Source organism: Mustela lutreola, chromosome 13 (assembly GCF_030435805.1).
Source record: "Mustela lutreola isolate mMusLut2 chromosome 13, mMusLut2.pri, whole genome shotgun sequence".
NCBI lineage: Eukaryota > Metazoa > Chordata > Mammalia > Carnivora > Mustelidae > Mustela > Mustela lutreola.
In genome coordinates this window covers 5803185-5825270 of record NC_081302.1, presented here as the reverse complement: position 1 = coordinate 5825270, position 22086 = coordinate 5803185, and the positions used below count along the sequence as shown (strand labels likewise).

The window sequence follows — 22086 nt, the reverse complement described above, 5'->3', positions numbered from 1 at the left end:
CCACAGTGTTGCCCTGAGTTTCATTCCATAAGCAGAAAGTGGGGGACAAACCCTGAGTCCCTGTTCTTTGGAGCAGAGGGGGCAAACACCAAGAACGAACCTCCTCTAAGGAAAATTTCTGGGTTTCATCGGCCTCATGCTTTGCTACCCTGGAGGTGAGCTGAACCAGACATTGAAAAAGATCTCTCTCTCTCTCTCTTTTATTTATTATTTTTTTCTTTTTTTAAGTGAGAGAGAGTGGGGAAAGGGTCAGAGGGAGAGAATCTCAATCAGACTCCCCACTGAGCATGGAGCCTGACATGGGACTTAATCCCACAATCCTGAGATCACAACCTGGGTTGAAATCAAGAATCAGTCACTCAACCAAATGAGCCACAAGGTGCCCTGACAAAGATCTCCTTTCCAAGGACATACTCTAGTGAAAACTGGACAAAAGCTTCCAGTAACGGCATCAGATTTTCCTCTAGGTCTCCACCCTCTCCACTACATCTAGTTCAAGTCTCCAGGATGGTATGGCCAAGCCTGAGCCATCAGTATGTTGGCTTCAGCTTGTCAGAGGCAGCGACAGGCGATGAGAACTGTGACTGATATGCTGAGGAGACTCCTGCTCTTCCCCCTCAAAAAGAGATGGGAGGTAGATGAGATGGTGTGGAATGTGCCGGCCACCATCTTGTGACCACAGAAGTGAAATCAGGAAGTTAAAAAGGCTGAAACCTACTTATATCTTTCGAGTCCTTGCATCTAGCTAACACTGTAATGTTGAGATAATCGAGGCAGAGGATTGATCTCCTTTTGGCTTAAGCTGATTTGAACTAGAGTTTCGGTAAACTCTCTGAAGTAGAGTTTCAGTTTTAACTGTTAAATTTACTAATACTAATTTTTTTATAGTTCATCATTTCATGTTTATTCCTCAGTAATAATTGTTCTAAATATAAAATTTAAGCAGGATTAAAACGCCATGGACTTTTACCATTATTTCCCATGTATTGTCCAACTATTTTATTATTATTCAAGGGCAGGGGACCACATTACTGCTTCATACCCAGGTAAAAAGTAAATAACATGATCTATAAAACTATACAACTGGGGCATCTGGGTGGCTCAGTCGGTTAAACGTCTAACTCTTGGTTTCTGCTTAGGTCATGAGCTCAGGGTCCTGAGATCCAGTGTTGTGTGTCATATGTTGGCTCGCAGCGGGAAGTCTGCTTGAGATTTTCTCTCTCTCCTTTTTCTCTGCCCCTTCTTAACCCTTTCTCTCTCTCTCTCAAATAAATAAATAAATCTTTAAAAACAAACAAACAAAAAAAAAACCAGACCATACCAAGGTACACATGAGAAGTATAGTATTTTACATATGATGAAGACAAAGTATACAAGGCTTTTGAAGTCCTCAGAGACATGTTTTGGGAAATATCAGTGAATCAACCTGAACAGTAATTATAATTCATTATTTGATGCTAACAAACCCACCAGAATGTCACCACTTACATTACTTATAGAATGTTTCCATATAGTACACATGACTTTTTCTTAAAGATGGTTTTGATGTTTTTTTTTTTTTTAAGTTGATGCTCTCGCATTAATAACTGTCATTTTGGAAGCAAGTAAAAGGTAAATGAAGAGAAAAATTATTAGCAAAATCAACTCAAAGACTATTTTAAAACTTGAACTTTCATTTCCTCCCACCCAGTGAAACTCATATATTAAAGGGAATCTATAATATAACTTATTCTACATTTTTTTTATCCCTCAAAGACACTGACATTTATAAAGCATCATCCCCTCACCAACATGAACACTTCCTTGAACGACAGTGAAGTCAAACCTTACAAATATCATTGAAAAGCAAGAGGAAAGCTGTTACTTCAAGAAATGTGGCAGAGATGGTCTTCTGTTTCAGAAACACTACCGCCCTAGCTACTCACTCCCAAACTACTCACGCCCACAGGTTTCCATTCGATTTTTCCTACTTTAAAAACAAAACTAGGGGAGACCACAATGGTGGGGATAATATTTTAAATTCTCTGCAGCTGCATTCATGAAGTACACTCTCTTTGAAGTATAAAATTAATAGTTAAACTATACACCTCAAACAGGGCCCCAAAAGGTGACCGTAGTGTGCTAACACCACAGTTTTAAAATGTGAACATTTCCAGAGGTGTGCACACGTGGGTGCTGATAACATCTCCATCTGGGGCCTATTCCTCCTGCCAGCTATTGGCAAGTAGGCTTCTTTGAAGTTTAAGGAATCCTTGAGGGAAGATGCAGAGAAATTTTTCCAGGATAATGGTCCCGAGATACTCTTGGCAAATTTCTCTAGAAACAAAATACAAAAACAAAAAGATGGTGAATCACCACCGTATTTTAACGTAAATGCAGCATTTTCCCCATGAAAACTCTGAAAGAATCTATATATATGTACTCCTAACAAGAGGAAAGTCATCATCATAATGAGGATAATCGCTTCTAAAGGATTTATGGAAATGATAGAAGAAGAAGAAAAAAAAAAGTAAGTGCTATAGGTTGAGTGTAGTTTTGGTGGAGACATAAAAAATCGGATATTCAATCACAATGATGGGCTCGATTATCAAGTGTGTTGCTGTCTCCTGATCTCTACCTACCAGGCCCCCCTACACAGACACAATCTACCAAGAGGGTAACTCATTAATGGGAAAGTCTTGCATAAATTCCTGCATTAGCTCCCCTCTGCCTGCACAGGAGGTTGGAGCTTTCGCGGGGTATGCCGAATCTACCCAAGATGGTGCCCTGCCTGGCCTTCCAATCTGACCCCTGCCTCCCAACATACCCCTTGCCCTTCCACACATTTACAGCCTCCTACCACCACACACGCACACACACTCATACAGGCACATACTCCTCTCTCTCTCTCTCATTCTCTCTCATGCATCCCCCACACTCCAGCCAAGCTGAACGGATAGGACTTTGCACGTGCCGTCTCCTCTAACTCAGGGGTCAGCATTTTCTTCTGTAAAGGAGCAAATAGTGAATATTTTCAGCTTTTGAAATATAACCATAGCTGCAACTCTCCTGCCAAAGGCCATACGTGAATGAGCATGGCTGCATTCCAATAAAGCTTTATTGACAGACACTAAAATTTGAATTTCATATAATGTACATGGGCCATATGATATTATTTACCTGTTTTTCCCCACCATCTGAATATACATAAAAACCATTTTTCGCTCCCAGGCCACACAAAAACAGGCAGTGGGCCAGACTGGGTCCCTCAGCCATAGCTAGCGATCACCAACCACTCTAGGTATATGGCTTCAGCTGACTTATGTGTCCAGCTCATTCTTTCAGACAGTCCTGGAACCTTCCACACCAGGCACAGTGCTGCCATGGTCACAGTAATGCATCTCTCTAATTCCACTTGTTCTAACGTTTTAAATAATTTTTATTACCTTTCCTCCTAACCAGGCACTGGGCTCTTTCTAAGCAGCAAAAGTCTTAAGCAATTTTGTTTCCACCAAGCTCTGTGGGAAATTAATAGTTACATAAAGTGAGGGGACTCCAGGTTTTTAGACTCCTTTCTCTTCTCCAAAGTATTTCCAATGCGTCACTCCTCTGTGGATAAAAGGCACAAGGCACAATGGGGCCAGGAGACAGTGTGGCTGGGAATGGGAACCTGCCAGCACCAGATCCCAGTCTCTGTCGGGATAATTGCTAATCTGACCTGGGTTAGGGTGTGGTGGACAGTCACTGGGCCCACAAACATTCCACGGCTGCTGGGTGTTAGGGCTACAGCTGGGAACAGGACGAGGATACTCCTTGCCCTGAGGGATTTACAGACTAGTCCGAAGAAAGACTGCAAAAGCCAGTCTGATGAGAAAGTGGAGAGACACCCCCAAGCACTGAGCAGAGGAAGCCGGTCCGGCAGGAGAGGGAGAGGCTTGGGGAGAACCCTGAGGCAGTGACCTGAACACTCAGACCTGAAGGAGAAGGTGGGGTTGGCTTGGCAAAAAGAGAGGGAAGGGTCTGTAATTGCAAGAAATGATCTGCACCACAGCTCAGGGTGGGAGAACCCGAGAGAGGCTGACCAGCCATCCCCACTCATTACCATTTGCATGAGGCTTTAGAAGGAGTTGTTGGGGGTCGGGGGGCAGCTTCCAACTGACCCAAGGATTTCTCCATCACCTGCAAACTGAGAGCAATGAGTTAAATACTACGGGGGTTCTTCCTGAATATATTCATTCTGGATGTGGCTGTCTTCTTTTCTGACTCAAGCAGAGAGCAACGCAAGGGTGTAAGCAGAGGCAGAGCCCAACCCAGCCATGTTTTAAAGGGACTGTGGGGTCTGGGGCTGAGAAGACATGGTAGGGGACAAGAACAGAAGCAGGGGAGCAGGGGAGAAGCCCACTGTGGTCCTCCAGTGGAGACCCGTGGAGCAGGAGGCCATCAGCAGTCTCCCCTCCCTGCCTGAATGTGGGCTCTGAGTTAAAGAAAAGAGGGAAGGAGGGAGATCAAGCTTTTGCCTGGGGCCCTGGGGAGGTTGGAGTCACTGTTGGTGAACCAAGATGAGGACGTCTGGAGTGGAGTGCATTGCGGGAGCACATCAGAAGCTGGGTTTGCTGAGAATGAAGTTTCCCATAGACTTTTAGGTCAAGAGATCACAGGCAATTGGATACATGAGACTTAGTTCCAAAGAGAGTTCTGAGCTAGGGATATAAATTTGGACATCTGCAGCGTATAAATGGCCAGCAGAGCAAGAGATCGGCTGAGGTCACCAGAGGGATGAATGGAGCCTGAGGAGAGAAGAGCTGGGAGGACTGAGTCCTGAGCCCTCCGACGTTAGAGCGATTTACTGTCATTGTTGCAGAACTAACTGATTCCCTGGCTGACTCCAGTAATACAATTGTCCGAGTAATGCATCAGAAGTAGATGCCCTAACCTCTTTTATGTTACAGCAAATAATATTACACACGACTGAGAATATGGTTTCATCATTTCACACTGGGAAAAAAAAAATACTCCTTTTCAAAGGAAAAACTGTAGGCACACGCGCGCACACACACGTTTCTCAAGGTAAACAGTGCAGGAAACAGGATTCAGGAACTCCGACCCAGAGCTCAGACACAAAATGGGAACAGGATACCCAGAGACAAAAATAAAAACTGGCCAAGTGTGGTGGGACATGGAGGCTACTGTGTCACTCCCTGCGGGCAAGGGCTTCAGGGCCCAGGGCTGTGCATCCCCAGGTGAAGACCTTTCTGAAACTGGTTTGATTTTGACGAACCCCAAAAGCTGAAGAGCGAGAAAGGATCAAAGTTCCTCCTCCCAGCCCCGCCACAGTTGCTCCTCTCCACTCCTGGTCTCCACCTACCGACAGATCCTACAGAAATCCTAGGGTCCCTCTCATCAGGAAAAACAGATTTTAAAACCAAATTTTGAGATATTTGGGGGAAAACATTTTTCTTCCTCAAACAAGTCAAGCACAATAGCAATGCAGTAACAGTGAACAGTGCCCACTGCCAATATGTGAAGATTCAGTTATCCAGAGGGTGCGTAACCACAGGGCAGCACAGAGATCGGGCAGGCAGCCTGTAGCCCCCGGTCCACAGGTGAGATCACCTTCCCGCCCCTGGGCCCTGGCCCCAGGCACGAAAGCTGATGGGGGGCCACTGCCAGCCTGAACTCCCCTTGCACTTAGGGAAAACTGTAGCATTTCAACTGAAATCCCTGAGCTGCACTCAAAGATATCAAAGCAGTCCGTCCTGCCGGTACCCGAAACATTCTGAATAAACAACGTTGCCTTACTTCCTTCCCCAACCACTTTCTTTTCTTTCTTTCTTTTTTTCTTTTTCTTGTTTCTTTTGCTTTCTTTTTTTTTTTTTTAAGATTTTATTTATTTATTTGACAGAGATCACAAGTAGGCAGAGAGGCAGGCAGAGAGAGAGGAGGAAGCAGGCTCCCTGCCGAGCAGAGAGCCCGATGAGGGGCTCGATCCCAGGACCCTGGGATCATGACCTGAGCTGAAGGCAGAGGCTTTACCCCACTGAGCCACCCAGGCGCCCCGTCTTGTTTCTTTTGCTTTCTAATGATAGCCCTGCAATTTACTGGAGCTGAAGAAGACCCCCTTCCTCCTGCAAAGGTAAGATGACTTTTTCTGCAGGGGAATGGAGCACTGTTAAAATAAGACGCTACAGGCTAAATTCATGGGCTCTGCTCCAAAGTCCAACTTTGATAAGCCCTGTGTCTGGGAGCCTTGTATATGCCCACTTCACTTTCACTCCACAGGAAGATCGCGATCTCTTCACAGAATAATATCATCATCATTACAGTGCATAGAAGCTGATTGTGGTTTCTAGAATTCAAAACAACAACAAGATATTTGGTCCCCTGAATGGTGGAAATTGTGCTCACGCTGGGAACAACGGTTGGGATCACACCGAGTCATCAGATCTGGGACCTCTCAACGACTTGGCTTCCACTGCACGTGATCAATGTCAAAGAGTTCCATTTTGTTTCACCAGGGGAAAAAAGGAGCCAACATTTCTGTTTCTACTGTACCAGTAGTTACTAATTGATGAGGTGAAAATCCCTAATGAATGAAAAAAATGGAACTATTCCTCTAGGCTTACGTCCTTAACATGGGGTTTCCATGTTCTCTGAATATTCTTTTCACTTTGGATTCAGGAAAAGAAGAGGGCCAGCAGATTTCAGTTGGCCTCCTGCTTCCTTCTGGGAATGAAATGGCACATTCTCCATACAATTCTTCAAATCAGTTGGGAGTTAGTATGTTTTCTTGAAATACCTATTTTTGTGTATCAACCTCAAACTCTTTTCGGCTTTTTTTCTTTTTTCTTTTTACAAATACTATGTTCCCGAGTAACTGAGGGGCACCTCAGTCATGAAGCATTTGCACTGACAAAATAGGTACACACTGGGATTTCTTCTTCAGTCGGAAGCCAGACATGTGACGGAAGACAGGGAGCCTGGGAAATCACCCCGGAGCTGGGCAGGGATTCTCCTGGGCTACCTTGCTCATTGCTGCCTGCAAGACATTCCCCCAGAGGATGCTCCTCAAGGTTGAGTCTTCCAGAACTCCAGTCCACAGTCTATGCCTCATGGTTGCTGAAGCACAAGCCATGTTTTCTTCTCTAATATATGAATTAAAAATCAAAATTTTAAATTAACCTAATAAATTCCCTTCGTGGTCTGGCCTGCAACATAATTTTCAAGCATAACTAAGACATTGACTTTATTGAATTCTTTCCACACTGAATAATTAGCTGATGCTATTTTTAACAAATTTCACACCATCAATGTGGTATACATTGCAAATACTGGAAACAATCAAATCTAAAACGCCTGAACGACGCAGGGCGTCTCTATTTGGAACTTTAATCCTTTTGGTTTAAGATGTCCTGTTCCTGATGCTTTACTATACCGTAGTCCACAAATCCCTTGAAAAATAAGGACTCCTTTTGTACCTGTGTGTGTATGTTTTACTTTTAGTATCTTCTTACTTGTTTTTAAACAGAGAAATTACCAGAGTTGAAGGTATGGGCTTTCATTTTAAAGGATTTTCTTTTTTCCCAAATCTGCTATCATCGTAATCCTCCAAGCACCCACGGCCGCTAAATGACCTGTCCTGGATTCTGACCACTGCAGCTTCTGAAGTTGGACTTTGATTAAGATTAAACCGTGCCCCAGCCAAAGACTTCCAGAGGATCCTTGAAAAGGTTGGGACTGGCTGGAAGGAGCAGCTGCTTCCTGAAGTTTAAAGGGCAGGGCTGAGGTGGGGTGCGGGGTTGCCATGAAGAACAGTAAATAGCCGTTATAGAATGCTTGGCAAATGCTTTTAATGTGACACACAAATGCTCTATAGTCAAAGAATGTCCCAGCAAGGTGCAGGGCTCTGGGCAGGTGAAGGTGTTGGCCTTCAGATGAGTAATAGCCACGATTAGAGAAAACTCAGAGCTCCCTGAGCGAGAGCGAGTGCGCCATCTCGCCACCCCGGGCAGCTCCAAATATGGGAACGTTTTCTTCATTTCCTCTTCCAACGCTTGACTTTGGATTGAGAACCCCGGTGCAAATACTTGCTCCCTGACACCATCTGAGTGAATCGTGGCTGTAGGAACTACGGGAGGGAAGAAAGCGGATCGTCTCTTTACTTGGGTTGGGACTGGAGGCAGTACCAGAGCAGTCTGGTTCTCAAGCCATACACGGGAGACTTTTTCCAGCGAGTCTCTTCCTCTGTTTCTTCGCTGCTTGTTAATTAGATATTCACTTCCATATTTCTTGGTTTCAGTGTGAGCCTATTCTCCTAAATCTCATGAAATAGCTACGTTTTATGGCATGCTGTTGTCTCTCTGCGCGTAAGCAGGCACACATTCTCAAACCCACGGAGAGCACTCCCAGACTTTGGCATTTCATGTGAGAAACATTTCCTTTAATCAATAAAGTTAATCACTTATCTCTATCAAAATCACCTCTTTTTAATTTTATGTGGCCCACTTTCAGACAAATTCCTGCTTAATGATCTGAATTTCATCCCACTGGTACAGTTGTTGAGAAAAGACATTATTCCTACAACTTTATCACAATTTACATAAAAACGAATACAATTTAGAGACACCTGGGTGGCTTAGTTAGTTAGGCGTCTGCCTCTGGCTCAGGTCATGATCCCGGGGTCCTGGGATCCAGCCCCACATCGGGTTCCCTGCTCAGTGGGGAGTCTGCTTCTCCCTCTCCCTCTGCACCTCCCCACGGTCATGCTCCCTCTCTCTCTCTTTCTCTATCTCAAAAACAAATAAAATCTTGAGAAAAAACTAACATAATTTGTCCGGTGATGTACATGTTAGGGAGGATATCTGTCATCAAATTTAAATAAATACCTCTCCACCCACATCCCTAATGATGTTGATACCTCACGCTCCCTCTTTATACTTCATAAATTTTTTCCATAAAATCTGTTTATCCTGTAGCACCCATTTTGCCCAATTTCCCCATTCCTTGGGCTAGTCTGCAGTTAAGAGTCTCACGCAGGGACTCAAGCAGCAGGAGCACCAGGGTAGAGAGGACGGAGACACACTTTCCTGTGAGGCACGGTACGCTTATCTTCTGGGGGCCTGTTTCCAACACATGTATCCACCACAGGGAATTTGATAGGCGCCCCTTTTGACTTGTCAGTTCAGCTAACATTTATTTAGAGACTCTGCCCTCTCTGTGGAAGAAAATCCCTGGCAAAAATGGGACTTTGTCTCCTCAGACATGAGAGGCAGGGAATCTGAAGGGCGCATTGGAGATAGAGCCCCCATTTCCTTGTATTTCAGTGTTTCTTGGCCAATGAAATTTATTTTCCTAAAAGAAGCCTTCCTGTGAGATCTGGAGTAAGTCATTGAAACTTCCTGGGTTTTAATATTTCTATCTATAAAATCAAGCAGTTGACTTGTGAGAAAGCATTCAAATATGGAATACAAAGTAATCAGTCTATGTCACAATCTTTAACATGCAATAGCTAAACCATCAATAGACCAAAAATGCACAAAGTTGGCAAAGCAGGAAAATGTACTCTCCAAGCTGAGGTGTCACATCACCGTGTCAGTAGAGCATGTCATGCCGGCTCGGAGGGCCTGCCACACGCATGTCTCCACATATGGGGAGCTCTGAACACACGCTACTCTCTCCTGAACTCCAACAGCCAAGGGATACCGTCTATTCCAACTGGCTCTCTGAGAATAAGGAAGATTAAGACCATCCAGGACTGGGAAGGATTTATGGAAACAAGCAGCTATGTCCCAAGGACAAGCAGCTATGTCCCAAGCACTCTGGACAGCAATTCAGCCATGCTGAGGAGGGGACACGTGTGTGTTCCGTCAACCAGCACAGTTCTGCCTCCAGGGAAAGACTCCCCCGTGCACGGGAGACACACCCCAGGATGTTTGCTGCGGCAGGGCTGGAACAAGGGAGGGATCGCCCAGACCAGGACTGAACATCCGGAGGCGGCTGTCTGGGGGAAAGGCGGTGTGTGCACACAGTGTGTAGCAGACGTGACCTTACACTTAACTGCAGTGACTGTATGTGTGTCTCCTCTTGGCATTCGATGGTGATGAAGAAAGCTGGTGTCCAGAGGACCCCTAAAATACCCCATGGAAACATGGGTAAAGCAACCGATAGACGGGGAAGATGCCGGAAGGAACCTCGCCCAGGACGCACCATCTTCCGTTTTTCTGCCTTTTTCTTAAGAGAATTCATTCAACTGCCCTTTTTATTTTATTTTATTTTATTTTTCCCATCTTCCCTCCCCCTCCTCCGCCAACATGAGCATTAACACATACATTCCCTGTGTGACTTTTAAAGACTACAGAAAGAAAAAAGACATAGGCAGCAAATAACACTAAATGTTAGCTGTTTTAAATGTGGGTCCTTTCCTATATGTCAGAATTTTCTTCAAATAATTAAAAAAAAACAACAGTCAATTCTGGAAGGAGGCTCCCCATGTTCTAGTTCACACACATGCGCACACACAGGGCCCTCCTCCAGGTCAGCTGTGAGATCCGGAGCACATCACTTAACCTCTCAAGACCTCAGCAGTCTCCTGGGGGTCAGGAGAGCTTAACCTCTGAAAGCCCAGGGCAGCACCAGATGGTCTCCTGAGATGCTTTCATTCTCAACACTGGCATATCAGCTTTGCCAGCATCTCCAGGGACCAAAGGCGCAGATCTCACTGAGCCTCCCCTCCCTTCAGCTGCCGGACTCTGCAACCCGCCCGCCGCATCAGAGCGCCTAGAAGTGCGCTCCTGGTCCAAGCTGACTCCGTGGCTCCTGCGAGACCCCCCAAAGGAAGATTTCCACGAGGAGGATGAGGAGGAAAGCCTTCTCGCCAGGCGGGTGCCACAATGAGCTGGAGGAGCCCTGGAAGGGGTCAGAGACAGAGGGGAGGGAGGTCAGCGCGGGGGATGGGAGTGGGCAGGAGAGGGAAAGGGAGAGAAAGGAACAGCCTGGGACACGCAGCAACGCGGACATCAGGAAATGTCAGGGACAAGCCACGGAAAACACGGCTTTTTCGGCTGACATTCCAGCAAGCACGTCCCCTGGGTATGAACAGGACGGCTGTCACAGAGAGAAGCACGACTTCTCGTGTCAAAGCAAAAGAGATAAGGACAGTCCAAAGCGCCTGGGTCGGGTCTCTGCTCACAGGCAGGGATGCCCACACACTGGGCGCGTGTCCGGGAATGATGCGCCCGCGGACCGGGTACACACAAACGCGGCACCCATCCACTCTGTTGCCTTCTTTTCCTCCCCGGTCGCCCCACGCCCTTCACTTCCCTCCCGCACGCCGCCTTCGGCCTGGTGCGGGAGGACCTGAACCGCCTCCCCGGGTGCCCGAGCCACGACTCTACGATTTTTTTTTCCCCCCTGGGGGAAAACAGAATAATCCCTTTCCATTGCAAGTTATTGAAATCAATGCTTTGGATGAAAATGAAAAACTATGCTTTCTTTTTTTTTTTTTTTTTTTTTTAAGCTACAGCCTCAGCCTGTCCCCACCCCACCCAAGCAAGCGTGTGGATTACAATGGCAGTTAGGTCCGTAGTAATTTCGGATCATCTAGAAGGAACCATTAGACTAAAGGGACATTCAGAGAACTGTTTCTCACCCAGTTACACCAATCTCTCTTTAGCAGCCGGCAATATGTATACAATAGGGAACAGTGAGAACTAGACAGGAGTTATCCCGGCAAACCCCAGGGGATTGATCTGGAGTTACTGTTTTAAGTGGGATTTCACAACATGGGAGCTTAGCTCTGTGAACTGCCTTGTCTACACTGATATAAAAAGACTTTCACCAGATGTAGGTTTCAACTACACTTAGATATACCATTTTCATATATATAATTTTCCCTTAGTTCTCAAATTCCATCATAAAATGGGCAGACCGATACAGACACTGTTTCTCTATTTGGAATTTAATATGTAAGATAGAGGGTTTTTTTTTTTTCCCCTTCTGGAAAAATGGGAATCCACATTGTTCCAACATTTGGAAAATTATTCCTCTCGTGCCAAACCTCTAATAGAGCAATGAAATGTGTAGCAGTTGGGTGCGGCTCCCCAGATTCCAGAAGTCTGCGAAAGGCAGAGGCCCCCAAGTTTAAAAAATAAAATGTCTGTTTATTTTGTCCTTAACACATTTCTAATTTGTTTTTGCAGATTGTTCTTTATTAACAAGGGAAAGCTATTTTTGTATTGTTGCCAAGAGACTTCAGAAACCAACAGCCTGATCAAAATAATAACTTCCTGTAATGAACAGTCTTGCTGGTTCAAAGATATTTAATTCTATAATTTTTTTTTTCTGAAAATGTAAATTAAGGGCTTTTAAGCGTTAGTGACATGACAGTGCAGCTTTGGAATCTCATACTAAACCAGCCTGCCCTACTTTCACTGCTATATTGAGCAAGGTAAGGAACAATGCTTTTCTTCTCTTTGAAACACTATAGCACTTTGAAAATACTGACAGAGTTATGTATTAGTTCTAAATGCTATTTGCTTAAGGTTTCTTTAAAACTGAGAGGCTAACAAAACACATAGCACAAAAAGGCCTGTGACACACTGACAGCCTAACATAATTTAAATAAATCCTAAAATAAAGTTTGAAACTTAAATTTTGCTCTTTTTCCCCCTAAAACTTCACATACACAAAATAGGAAATAAGTTGCTAATGACACAAGCTATAATATCACAAATTCTTCTCCAACAAAAGAAATTATAAAAGGCATTTCTTTTTTTATTGAAATGCAGTTGATATATTAGTTGCAATATAAAATGCATTTCTTGCAAGGTTTCTGTACTCAGAATGCTTAATCTTCAAATAATATGCACCAATTACCTTGTAAGACATAATCTTATAGTATCAAACTATTGTAATAATAAACTGTATTATGATACAATTCGGATGTTTCTTATACATCTTCTCTGTAGTATTCACAGGCTTTAAATTTGCCTGTTCTTTTACTCGATATCCCTCTAAGTTTCTGTGAAATTGGCTTCTCCACTTGGTCTTCCTGAAGAGCCAGTGCTACCAGACAGAGGAAGGGCCAATTACAGTGGAGACTTTTCAATGTCAAATATGTTAAGAGGTCAGTAATTGAAAATACATCGTTTGAGCTTGGTACAATGGCAACATGCTAGGATGCCAATGAAGAAATTTTATAACCTTAGGTATGTTTAACTGGAATTACCGAGGGGTCGAAAGAGAAACAAAGCGATGCTTGTTTCTCAGACTGGACTTTGCCTGCTCCCCGCCTCCCATCGGTAGTGAAGCAAAAAGGAAAGTTCACCCAAATTATTTTTTAAATTACGGAAAAGTACCGTCATTAGAGCTTGAAGAAGCAATTAAATTTCTTTTTTGATCCAAGAATCCCTTTCACTCAGAGGGTCTTTATTCTATGAATTCAGTGAAAATGAATCCTTGAAAATTCATACTCTTTTTAAAATCTTTTCTTTTGTAAACTGATTTTATGAAAGCACAACTTTATAGTCCAGATCAGACTACGTCCTCTCCAAATGTCTGTGGAGTCAGACCTGATGAGTAAATTTCAATTCGTTTTCACCAAAAAGCATTCTGGTCCCAATTCAAAGGCCATCGCACAAAGTCTTGGCAAATCACTGTGATTTCAGAGGGTAATGAACATCAGTGCCCTGGCCCAGCCGGGGAGGACCAGCGCTTGCTGCACTCACCACGTGGTCCCAGCCCCTGAGCCAGCAAATCTGCACCAAGAAGCTAAAGGTATACTATTTGCTCAGTTACTGAAGCCAGTAAATAACATTTAAAAGACAAACATTAACACAGGATGACTTTGTTTAAAAAAAAAAAAAAAAAAAAAAAAAGTCAAGTTACCTGGGTGGCTCAGTCAGTTAAGCAACTGCCTTCAGCTCGGGTCATGATCTTAGAGTCCCAGGATTGAGTCCTGCATCAGGCTCCCTGCTCAGTGGGGAGTCTGCTTCTCCCTCTGACCTTCTCACTCATACTTTCTCTTTCTCTCATTTTCTCTCTCAAATAAATAAATAAAAATCTTAAAAAAAAAAACAAAAAGGTATTAAGAGAGGCATATAAGCCTAGAGTCACATAAAAGAAAGGAAGCATCAAAGTCACAGAATTGGGGAGACAAGCTGAGAACCAAGTTCAGTGAGCTCCTATGTCCTCATCATGCACAAAGATTAATTACAGGTGGATTGGAGAGTTTAATATGTATAACATATAAACAAAAACATAAAAAACTTAGAAGACATAATTTAATATTTTTTTTTCTGACTGCTAATAGAGAGGAAGGAAACTTTCTAAGAGCCAAGCAATGGTAAAAATTAAAAATTGATATTTTAAGGTAAATTCCAGGGGGGGAGAAAGAGATCACTCACTACAGTAAAAGACAAGCAAACAAGAAACTACATTCACAACAGACATACATTAAATGGGTTAATGTCTTGAATTTTTAAAGAATGCCTATCAATCATAAAGACAGCACTAAGACCCCCTGTGGAAAAAAACAAGCAAAATCACAAGCATGAAAGTTACAAGGGAGAAAATGCACATAGAGGATAAATATATGTAATCAAGTGTTCAATTCACTAATAATCAAATAAATAGGAATTAAATTGCAATGTATTTTTTACAACTAGTCAATAAGCAGATTTTGGATAATAAAACTAAGTAACACTGGTGAGTATTTGCTAAAAATATATTGTTCAGAATACATATTAGTAGATTCCAAATCAATAACAGTTTGGGGTGGACCCACCAAATCAGTAAAGATGGCGGCCATAAGTGTGGAGGGAGGTCCTCGAGTGTACCCTGTGCTTTGTTTGGGCTCTGTCAGGGCTCCCGGGAAGGGACAGGATGGCCACAGAGGAGGACTCATCCAGCAGCCAGTTACTAACCCGCACACCAGTATCTTGCTGTTTTAACAATTAATATGGCTGTACCCATGTGTCGTGAAACAATCAAGTATTGTTTTATTTAGAGGAATGGATTGCAAAAACTAGAAAGAACAAAATGATGAGTTTGCCCTTTGACCTAGTAATGCCAATGTTATCTATTCGAGAAAATTTGAGAACACTCCATGAAAAGATTCTGATCAGAGAATTAATATCAGCATAACAACAGTAGCTCAACATATAACATTTACTATATGGCAGGTATTCTTGGTGACAGAGATTCTCTCACTCAATAGAATTATGATATCCAGCTTTTCTTATCACTCTCATTGTGCAGAAGAACAAACCCAGGGATGAGAAGTGGGAGTAGTATGCACAAGATCACAGAGTTAATAAGTGAGAGAACCAGAATTTGAAATTTGCCCCTAGAACTGCATTTATCCATTAGCTATGTGGTTAATAACCTAACATTGTGTGAATTAGTAGGCTTTATAGTTTCTTAAATAAAATATAATGATTAGCCTACCTAAATTATACTTAGGCCCCTTAAATTTTCATTACCTGGTCACATTTGCCAATTTTTTTTTCCTTAGTAAAGTATTTTTTTAATTAATTCATTTATTTTTTTGAGAGAGAGAACACAAGTTGGGGGAGGAGCAGAGAAAGAGGGACAAGCAGGCTCCAGGCTGAGCCCGGAACCAGACATGGGGCTCGATCCCAGGACCCTGAGATGAGGACCTTAGTAGGAACCAAAAGTCGGACGCCCAACCAGCTGAGCCACCCAGGTGTCCCTCCATTTACCACTGTTATCTCCTCACTGTTTTTATGCCCTTCTCACACACTGTCAGTCTCACCAGCTACACTTTAGCTATATATGGTGATATGGTTATGACTCAAACTATCAGCCTGAAATGACGCATTTCTCCTTGTTCCCCCCAAAATAGTAAACACGTTCCTGTTGGATTCATCATTAAATCTGTTACAAACAACACTTCATTCCCGGCAAAAGCATAGGCATGGCTTGCTCTGCCTCCTGCTGCTGGCTACAGTCTAGCTTTGGAGCCAGAACTGAACCAAAAAAATGCTATCTCTGTGGCTCGATGATGTCATACAGCAGAGTTCGTGGTTTGATGAGACAGTGAGGTGTGTCTTCATGAGGATGTCTTAGCAGTGGGCCATCTCCTTTAAAATCTCTAAAAAAATAATCTCCAGAACATGATTTTATTGGAATTAATTTTTTTTTTAACCTGAATCTTATACCAGAGGTGCCTTTCACAATTGAAATCTTAATACCAGTTTTTCTAAACTTTTGCTATTACGGAAATTTGTGACAAACAAGCCTCTTCAAGAAAATCCTACTTTATTCTTTGCCTCCTGGATGGCTGTAGCCGCTGACCATCTACAATACAGAGAGGTCCCCCGTGGGGCGTGCCCTCCTCGGTTTGCTTTCCCTGTAAAAAAGTGCAGTTCATCCAGAGGGCCTCATCTAAAATCCCTCGTGGGAATTTCCCTCCAGAGAACTACCTAGTCCCATTAGTACATCCTTGAGAAAGTGCCACAAGAAACTCAAGTCGATCTTGTTCTGCAGATCTTAGGAGAAGTCCTGCTGGCTGGTTATGTGTTTGTGGATACAAAAAAACTCCATGACACAAACCTGGCTTTTTTTCATGCTCTGAGCCCACGAGCTCTTTCTTTGCTCCGGAGCAGAGCGGAACTGTGCTTGAATATGAAGCCGGAGAGCGACACCTCACCTTACCTCATCGGGTTCTCTTCCCATCATCTGCTTTTGCTCAGCACCCCCAGAAAGTTTCCATGCCCCAAATCCCTCTGGAAAGTGGCACCGAGCTGAGCGCTGAGAGGCAGGTGGACAGAGTGGGGCAGGCCCTTCCGGGGTATGGGCTGGCGCAGGGAGAAGACGGGAACCCCTGGGTCCCCTCCCTTAGAGGTCTCTTCCCTCTAAGGCCAGGCCTGTGTGAAAGGGGATAAACTTAGTAGCTTAGTGACTTACGATTTGGAAAAGGGAGCATGGTAGCAATCACTGCAGCTGACTTTTGCTGACTGTCCCCTGGCTACCAGGCGCCAGTGCTCCGTGTGCACAGGTGTCCTGCCAGCCCTGTGAGGTGGCTGCCATCGTTGGGCCCTTGGACAAATGAAGAGACATAAGGACACGTCGCAGGGAAACCTCCCCAGAGCAGAAGAGGGCAGAAGCTGGGTGTAGACCCAAACATCCAGGGTCCGGAGCATAGGTTCCCAACCGGCCATAAAGTGTGGGATCTTACCTTCTGCGGGGATGTCACCTGAGGAGCGTCCGCTCAGCTCCATTCACTTCTGCGATTCTTCAGGGCCATTGTGTTCCCTCCCAGAGAGGCTAATCAAGCCAAAAGTGCCCCCGGCGTTCTCTCCACAGCAGCCAGCGACAGGTCATAGCTACATCCCTAGGAGCCTCGCAAGCAGGTTCAAAATTGGCTTGGCTTTCCCGAAACACCCCTGTTTCTTGCCTTAAAAGAGAAAATGAAGGTCAATATATGAAAAAAAAATGTGTATGTACAACTGTCAATATCTCTAACTATGAAAAAGATGAAATGCACGTCTGTACAAATATCTCTATGCAGAGGAAATTCCCCACGACCTGCTCCCCAGGTTGGGCTTCGCTCACCGAACCCAGACTGGGAGGATGGCAGTGACAGCACTCTGTGCTGGTTCGGCAGGCCCGGCACACCGGGCAAACACAGAGGGGACCTCATCCCGGCAGGAGAATCAGAGGAGGCTCTGGGGTGGGCGAGGGTGACGGGGACACGTGCGCAGAGTCCTGAGGCAGTTAGGGGTTAACAAAGGTCTGGAGAGGGTCCTTCCAGAAAGAGAGAGCAGTCACAGAGACAAGAGAGAGCATAGGTTTCGCTGGGTGGGTCCGTACAACAGAGGAACAGGTCAGGCATCACGGAGCCCTCGGGAGGGTGCGGAGGGAGGCTGCCCTGCGGGGTCTGCAGAGCCGAGCATCTCGACCTTCCTGAAGGCTCTAGGGGAGTCGCTGAAGATTTTCTCCTTCGAAAAGCCTAACGCAATCAGATTTGGTTTGTCACAAAAGCGCACTGACGGTGATCGGAAAAAAATATTGGGGCCGTGAGATTGAAGAGTGGACACTGTCAGGAAATGAGCAAAGTAGAGGCTGTTTTTTGATAAATGTGGGCATAACAGAGCGCAGAATAACAAATATTTCTCTTATCGCTGCATTAAGTGTGAACCCCTGCTTTGATTTGAAGCGTTGGTAGACTGAAGTGTTTGAATTCCACAAGTGTTTTATGTTGTTCCCCCCACACACACACTCCTGCCTCCCCAAGTAAGGCTCTGACCTGTACAATGTTTAAGTGGTAGGAAAGAAGTTGGATGGGCTTCCTTTGGGTCTTCTGCACCCCAGATTTGTGTCATCTCCCTTTTTATTCTTTGCTGTTACCACATCTTAATGTGGATGGGAACACATGCCGGGCAGATGTGACGTGGAGATGAGGAGAAACCCAACCACCAGCTTTTTGAGCTAAGGCACTGGGATATTATAACCTGTAAATCCTGCCAGAAGTTAAATATACACTCTAATAAATGGTTCTTTAAAAAAAAAAAAAAAAGTTTCAAGGTAGCTTCTGGACATGCAAACGGTAGCTTTTATGTATGTCCTAACACTCAGTACTCCAAGTCCACATGGAGTTCTCCAGAGCACGGGCGTGTCTGGGCTTCTCAGATACCCCCGACATCCACCGCAGTCCAGACTTTCCCGACCCTGGAGGAGAGCAAACTGGGCAAACTGCGCATTGATGACAAGCATCAGGAATTAAGGTTGTTGGCCAGAAATCTGTACTAGTTGCAATTTCAGAGGCTCTGTGTTTTTCTGTACTTTCTGCCAGAGACTTATTTTTAATATCTTCCTACCAAAGAGGAAAAGATAGGAACCTGAAATAATAGTTAAATTCACGGGGAACTGCTCTGTCAGCAACCACAGCCCTTCCTACAATTCCGATCAGCAGATGGACAGTAAACGAGTGTGTCCCCCGCCGCCTCCCCCTCCCTGCAAAGTTCCCCCCACCGCAGCTACCCGCAACCCCACCCTCAAGTACAGGGTCCTGTCTGCCCCGGTGGGCATTTTGGGTTAGGGGCAGATTTAGTCCCCGTGCCTCCAGCAACTGGCCCTGGAGATTCTCCCCTCCTGCCGGCTCCGGAACATTCCGGTGGTCCCCAGCAGCGAGAGTCTCCATGCCTGGTTTACCCACGAGTAGCAGGAGCACTAGTCTAATGTTGCTTTCAAGATTTGCATCTTTCTCCCACTTGATCTTAATCCGGGAAACTGTAGATGGTTTAGACTCAGAACTTCAACCTAAGCTGCTTCCAACATAAAAGCTGAGATGGAGAAAATAAGAAATCGGCATTTTTTTTAAATCTTTCCATTCAGAGACTTAAAACAACTTTAAAATCTTTATTAAATAAAAGCAATGTAATCACTTCAGACGACATAACATAACCGACATCAAAGATACACATAAATAAGATACGGATTGCTGTAGCTGACTTCCACGAAAGTATGCGTCCTCCATTTGGATTCTGTTTGACGCGCACGGGCTCTATACGCCAGATTTGCTTATTCGAGTCAGATGTAGCTTCTGGCAAACAACTCTTACATTTTAGGTGGCCCATTTAAAGAATTTTTTAAGAAGCTTTCGCCTTATCTGCCGATTCAGTTTAAAGAAGGGTCAACTGTGTTGTTTTTCTTCTTGTAAAAATATTCCTAGTCCCCTCCAATGCCTGAAGCCCCCGTAGATTTCCCACCTGTTTGCAAGGAGGGAGGGAGGTCTACTGACTCGGAACCGTAGCGGGGTCAGCCTGTCTTTGCAGAGTGTGCAGTGGTAGCCAGACCGTGATGAATCTGGGGGTGGGAATGAGTTTCACACTATCCTCTGGCAGATTCTTCAACTTCTAGAGTTAGGCCTATCCTCACCTCTAGTCCCCCAGAAGAACGGAGTTTTGGAACGGCATCTTGGAAACTGCCCGACATGCTAGCCTACCCTCCTGGAACGTGTACCAAGTCATTATCAAATTTTCAGAACCCTTGAAGCTTGCATTCCGATGCAATGAGGCCTAACCAAAATTCTGTCACAGGCGACAGTTTGCACAGGGCCTAAAGATCAAAGGCAGGGGACAGCGGCTAGAGCAACAGGTGAGTGTGTTTCCCGGGGAACAAGGTGGCGGTGGCGCAGGAGAAAGGGCTCCTCACCATCCTGTAGGCTGCCTGGCCAGAAGGACAGCATAGCAGGTGTGGGCTGCAGGTGGGATCAAAGAAACTTTGGGATGTGAATGGGATGGAGCGAGTTGGCCCATCTGTGAGAGTCACACCGGAGTGCCTCAGAGCCATGACTTAATTATCATTTAGCAGGAATACCTTATTAGGGACGTAGGAGGCAAATGGGTTAAGCTTCTAATTGCACCTTGTCTAACTTGAACGTGAAGCCAGCACCTTTTCTCACCTGCGACGTCTTTGAGATAACCCATCTGGATTGGCTCCATTTTCCAAACAAATGTTTCTTATGACCAAGCTAAACCTTTCGCAGCAGAAAGAATGTGACAGAAGCCGGGAGAAGACCGATTTGTTGAATTATGCCCCATCCTACTGCATGTATATGAAAGAGAAAGGGTTATACAAGCAAACAGTTGTGGGTTGTTTCATGTTTCAGTGAAAGGAGAGAAGACCCAAGAATGCCACAAAGGACCCTGGGGTTCAAAATATTTAGAAACTTCTTTTACTCTCCAAACAAAACCAGAATGGGAAAGGGACATGCAGAAATTAGGAACAGGCTCACACGAGAATTGGCTGACTCTGCGGTTCAACAAACTGGTGTTTTTGACGCAAAAAGTGACAATTGGTTTCGTCCCCCTCTTCTCTGTGGCGTCTGAGACTCAGAGAGGGAGCGATGTGTCCTGAGAACATAAAACACGATTTATTGCCTCCCAGGGTTGAAATGTCCCCACACGGTGCCAAGAGCGTGTTCCAGAAACCAGTGACGTTTCAGGAAGAAATCATTGTTTTCATAAGGTGTTGCCTGTGTCCCGTCCTCAATTTGGTGCCAAACAGAAACTGGGCAAATAAAACAAGATAAGAGCTACCACTGGAGCGTCCGAAGGATTGACTCGGACAGTCGGACGGCCCAGCTCTTACCGCATTTTCCGTGCGGCCCATGAATGGTTTCAGAACCAGCAGCGTTGTACGAGGCTTGGGCCACAACGTGAGGCTGTGTACTGAGGGTTTTACAGAAGGTTTACGGAGCAGCTTCTATGTCAGGCTCTGTCCTCCGTGCCATGGACCTCAGGAGCATGCCCCAAACCGCTATGTCAGGGTATCCACAGCACAAAGCGCCCCAGACCCTTTTCCCCACTAAGTAACCATAAAGGAGAACAGCACCAAGAAGGAGCAAAGGTTAACTGTTCACTGGGGGCTGACCTTCCAGGATGCATAAGAAAAAGAAAAGTCCTGTAGGCAGAGGAAATGGGAACCTTACCTCTCCTTACCTCTTTTTTTTTTTTTTTTTTCCCCTGTCTCTGCCTGGAATATATTCTTCTGGGAGTTTCCAGCACTCCTGTCTTTACGATGCAGATTTCTGCTCTTCACAGGGCCCTCTCCCTCCGCTCCTCCATCCCTCCCCAAATGTCACTCAGCTTTGTTTTCTTCATGGTACTTAAACTACAGGACTTTCCGAGGACTTTCGATTATTCTGTTTGCTCTTGGTCATTCTACTTCCTGTTGCGACGTAGGCTCCAGAGGGAGGGGACTTTGCTTTCTTGCTCGTCCGAGTATCTCCAACACCCAGGGTGTCTGGCACAGTGTCAGTAATCAATAAATTTTCTGTAACTAACAGAGAAATCAGTGGTACTATATTAGTTTGTTTTAAACAGGAAATTCCTTTTAATCATGGAGAAAAAGAAGAAAAAATTATTTGCCAGTGTAATAAAAAAGTGCTTTGATTTTAGCATTTCAAACAAGTACGAGCTCAGCCTCACGCATCACCGCGCATGTTTTAAAATTTCACACCAACCTGAAAACCCACATGTAAGGGGCTCTCTAGCTCGCTTCACACTCCTCCACGTGCTTTTGATTAAAAAAAAAAGAAAAAAAAAAGAAGGCAGTCTAATCGGGCAATTTCATTGATGTAAATTA

General features: G+C 44.7%; 1 long non-coding RNA gene across 1 annotated transcript; it reads right to left on the bottom strand.

The window, feature by feature from the left end:
- Positions 1-10285: 10285 nt before the first annotated feature.
- On the bottom strand, positions 10286-21632 carry LOC131814042 (uncharacterized). Its single transcript, XR_009347104.1, has 4 exons — positions 21441-21632; positions 17174-17387; positions 16903-17034; positions 10286-10881 (listed from the first exon to the last, which is right to left on the bottom strand). It is a non-coding gene; the product is annotated as an uncharacterized LOC131814042 (long non-coding RNA).
- Between the last annotated feature and the right edge of the window lie 454 nt (positions 21633-22086).